Below are 5,423 nucleotides of genomic sequence, written 5' to 3' on the forward strand. Positions count from 1 at the left end.
GGGGACAGGGCGGGGCGGGGGCGTAGTCAGAGGAGCCGGGGGAGGCCCGCGGAGGCCGGCGGGGCGGGAGGCCGCCTTGCCCGGGCACATCCGGTGCCCAGCGCTCTGGGACGCCAAGCGGGCTGCACCCAGAAGCCGAGCACCTCGGCTCAGCCGGTGAGGCTCAGGCAAGCAGGTCTCCGCGAGTTCGAGGCCATTCTGGTGTTCTCGGGGAATTCCAGGCCGCCTAGGGATACAAAGTGGGACCCTGACCCAAAAGGTAAATTAAATTAAGAAAAGGAATAGCAGAGGCAGAAAAAAAATCTTGAAAAAGAAGAGCCACGTGTGGAGTAAAGCTCAGAAATGAGATTGCGCTCGCAAAGACAGTTATGTCAGAAGGACTATGGGTCAACTGGATTTTCACACTAGAAAACGTGAAGAGAAAGTCGACTCACCTGCCTAACGTCATCACACACAAATGCGAGTTCCGGGCCAGCGGCGTGGTGGGCGCACACGGCTGGGCACGAGGAAGCACACCCAGAATGTTTCTGCGCTGCACCCATGGCTCAGGTGATGGCTGAGGCAGCACTGCCGTGCGCCCAAAGTTTGGCCTATGTAGTGTGTCCAGTTCACAAGCGTGAGACTTGTCTCCAAAAATAAATAAATAAATAAATAAATAAATAAATAAATAAATAGATAGATAAATAAATAAATAAAGCGCTGGCTGTTTCTTCCAGAGGACCAGGTTTGATTATCTGCACTCACGTGGCTGTCAGGACGGTCTGAGGCTCCAGCTGCAGGATCTCCTGTCCTCCTCAGACCTCCACTGCCACTCACCTATGGCGCACAGACACATCTGCATGCAAAATACACAAACATTAAAAAATTCTAGTAGCGTTAGCCACAAAACGCTTCAACCAGACACACGCAGATGGCCAACAATAAAATGGATAAACACCTAGCGGTATGTTCCCACGAAATCATATAAATGAGACACACACACCAAGGAGGGCTGCTGTGTACAGCCTCAGGATGAAGCTGGAGAACATCCCATAGAGTGAGAGGATCCCGACCCAGCACCTCCGACCCACACTTCTGAAAAAATTAAAAACTACCTTCATTTATGGAGTGGGGGTGTGTGTGCTCTGAGTGATTTCACCTGTCATGCTCTCTGGCTGTTTCTCATGTGAATATCCTAATGTTCTTGGAAGAGTCCCAACACACCCCAATACTTAGTCAGCAGTTTCCAGCACCTTTGTATTCATCTTAGGCGATGCTCTTCTAAAGCTCTTAAAAAAAAAACAAAAAACTATTTACCTTTATTTTATGTGCACTGCTGTTTTACCCGCATATGTCTCTGTGTGAGGGTAACTGTAACTGTAACTCAGGTCTTGGAGTTACAGACATTTGTGAGCTGCTATGTGGGTGCTGGGACTTGAACCTGGGTCCTCTGGAAGAACAGTCAGTGTTCTTAACCCCTGAGCCATCATCTCTCCAGCCCCGTAATGCTCTTTAGTATAAAAATGTTTTAATGTTTGCTAACTTTGATCCCCAGGTAGCTATCATACAGGCACTTAATGGCCACTCTGTGGTCAGTCTTGCTTCATTCGCTTACTGCCTCCTCCCGAATCACTCTGACGTTCCTGTCTACAGATATTTCTGCTTATATTTTTCTGAAATCTCAGGTCACTTCAAAAGTAACCATAGCATCACGATTTCATTTAAACATTTCAGAATTAAACTTACTGTTCTTTAATGTTACCAAATGTCCTTTTAGTGGCCAATTTTCTATCCTGTCTTGCTTATGTTTGTCTTCAGTTTACTTGAGTTGGGAGCCAAGGAAGCGTCCCCCTGGCTGATCGTCTGTCAAGTCTCCTTCAGCCTAGAGGTACAGGCTTGGTTTCCGGGTGTTTACTGTCCCTTGTCCTGCAGTACGGATTTTGCTAATTGCCTCTGGGGTGTCCTTTGGCCTGTTTCTCTCTTACCTCCCTTCCCTGTAAATTTGCTTGTTACACGTTTCTCTTTATGGGAGAGACTCTTTTTCACTAAACTGTGAACTCTCCAAGGATGAAAAAATAGTGTCTAATTTATCTTTGCCTTCTCAGGACCTGATACTGTAAGTCTTCAATCAATACCTTTAAAATGAGAAAATCAGGCACTATTGGTTTTTCCTCGGCTCAGGACATGGACGACTTTAGAGCTACTTTGCTGGTGATGAGTTCTTGACTCCTCCTTTCTTTTCTGGGGACCTCTGGCAATATCGGCTTCTATTTCTTTATTTCTAAAGTGGAGACAGTATTCTTGTGTTAGTCAGGGTTCTCTAGAAAGACAGAGCCAGTAGTGTGTGTGTATGTGTGTGCATTCATGAGTGTGTATCTATTCCTGTCTGTCTGTCTGTGTGTGTCTGTCTGAGTGTGTGTGTGCATTCATGAGTGTGTGTGTGTGTGTGCGCATGTGTGTGTTTGTAAATGGACTTCCTACATTGACTCACATAACAGGAGGCCAGGTAATCCAAAAGTGAACTCCATGCTAGAGAAGCAGAGAATTCAATAGTTGCTCAGTCTAAGAATCTGAAACACAAAGTAATGGAGACTGGTGATAAGTTCCCAGTCCAAGGCCGAAGGCTGCAAGCTCGCTGTAGGACAGCTAGCATGAGGCCACAAGGGAGCACCAAGGAAGCTAGTTTCCATGGGTGACGGCAGTAGCAGTCGACACAGTGGAGAAGGAGCTTTTCATGCCTAAGTGTCTTCAGGGTTAGTCTGTCTGCTTCTCCAGCCTGCACTGTCTGCATTCAAGGCAGGCCCTTCACCCTCCATTGTTCTCCCAAGTGCCAGTCCTGTCTGGAAATGTGCTCACATTGTCTGAGGAGACATACTCAGAAGCATTCTGGGCATCACTCCAGCTAGCAGAGCTGACAGTCAAGAATAACCATCAGCCAGACGCCGGGCGCATGTCTGTAACCCCAACCCTCAGGGAGGCAGAGGCAGGCAGATCGCTATGAGTTTGAGGCCAGCCTGGTCTACAAAGCAAGTCCAGGACAACCAAGGCTACACAGAGAAACCCTGTCTCAAAAAACCAAAACAAACAAACAAACAAAAACCAAAAATCATCATCAAACCAAAATCAAAACCATCAAAAATCAACCATCAAAGTTCACTTCTCATCAGTTTGTCACCAAACCTATTTCCGTATGTCATTTAACCTCCAAATAAAGACAATAGCAAAATCATAATTATGCCCTCTGTGATAGAACCATGATATGCACAATTGAAAACATTAATGGCTTCTCTAGAATAAGTGACAGTGTTGTGATAATGCCTACTCCCTCCCGGTATAACATAAAGCGGTAATATAAATGGAACAATATTGATCTGGTCTTATGTTATAAGATAAGGAAACAGGAAAGAAATTAAGCGTATCTGTGTAGTGTATATAATAGACATGTATATAATATAACATGAACATAACAAAATGAAAATAAACAGTCATGACGGTTTTCACCTTTGATTCTGGACTGGCCACACGCCGGGACAGACATGGCAATTGTCACCTTTGATTCTGGACCTGGCCACACTCTGGGACAGTCATGACGGTTATCACCTTTGATTCTGGACTGGCCACACGCCAGGACTGGTGTTAATAACTGTCTTTTTTTTTTTTCACTGCCCCTGCTGGGCGCCTCCCACCTTCCTGCACCTCAGCTGGCCTTGGTGCTCCACCTGCATAGGTGGCCCACACTGTCGTTCCTCAGGGCACTGGGCCGTGCTTCATCCTGCCTGGACTGGGTTCGTGTAGCTTCTTACTGATGGCCGTAATGGGGTATGGCACAGAATGCCTGAGAGCGGCACCGTCACTGTTCTATGTGTTTATTTTATTTCTGTCCTGGAAATCAAAACCAGGGCTTCATGAGTGCTAAGAAAGTGCTCTTCCAAACTGCACCTCCATTGCTACTGCAGCTTTAAACCACTCGTTCATGTTTCTTGTGTGTATGCAATGTGATGCACACACACACACACATATATATGCACAATGATATACATATATGCAATGTGATGCACACACACACACATATATATGCACAATGATATACATATATGCAATGTGATGCACACACACACACATATATATGCACAATGATATACATATATGCAATGTGATGCACACACACACACATATATATGCACAATGATATACATATATGCAATGTGATGCACACACAGACATACATATATATGCACAATGATATACATATATGCAATGTGATGCACACACACACACACATATATATGCACAATGATATACATATATGCAATGTGATACACACACACATATATATATGCACAATGATATACATATATGCAATGTGATGCACACACACACATATATATATGCACAATGATATACATATATGCAATGTGATGCACACACACATATACATATATATGCACAATGATATACATATATGCAATGTGATGCACACACAGACACACACATATACATACACACAAACACACACATACATGGCTTATACTTAAGTCTGTGTTCAGGTGCACACACACATGCATGTGACGTGAATGAGACCAGAGGAGGACACTGTCCTGCTCTATCAATATCTGACTTATGCCCTTGAGATAGACCTCACTGAATCTGAGGTTAAGCTGGTGGCCAGCATCCTCTAGAAACCCTCCTGTCCCAACCCCACAAGCCTGGGGTTACAGATGTATAGAGCTATGACTGGATTTCCCCTCTCTTTATTTATGTATTTCTTTACTCACCTGTCTGTCTGTCTGTCTACCTGTTTGTTTATTGAGGGGAGCACATACCCTAGCATGTGGAGGTTGGAGGACGACCTGTGGGAAATGGTTCTCTCCTTCCAACATGTGGGTTCTGAGTTCCAAGTACTGAATTCAGGTTCTCAGACTTGGCAGCAAGTGCCTCCACCTCCTGAACCATTTGTCAGCCCCTGCTTAGCTTTTTATGTGAATGCTAGGGCTTTGAACCCAGGTCCTCATGCTTGTACAGAAACGGCTCTTACCCACTGAGCCGTCTCCCCAGTCATTAACCATTATTTTAGAATGTACTCGTTTGATTAAAAGAAAACAAGCAAACAAACCTAGCTGGTCAGGGTGGTGCATGCCTTTAATACCAGGGAGGCAGAAGCAGGTGGATCTCCGAGTCTGAGGCTCAGAGCCAGCCTGGTTCACAAAGCGAGCTCCAGGACAGTCTTGGGTACACAGGCAAGCACTGCTGAGAAGTAAGTGCTGGGCTCCTCAGGCAGCAGCGTCATCAAGCCCATGCTGGCTGAGTGGCTGGCGTTCACTCCTTCTCCCGCACTGATTTCACCTCACATGCTTACTCATCACGGCCTCCGAGCAGAAGGCCTGTGTGCACACATACACTTTTGCACACTTGCCCTCCTTGAACTCCTACAGCTGAGGTGTGTA

The sequence above is a fragment of the Meriones unguiculatus genome, chromosome 12, assembly GCF_030254825.1.
Source record: "Meriones unguiculatus strain TT.TT164.6M chromosome 12, Bangor_MerUng_6.1, whole genome shotgun sequence".
NCBI classification, from domain to species: Eukaryota; Metazoa; Chordata; class Mammalia; order Rodentia; family Muridae; genus Meriones; species Meriones unguiculatus.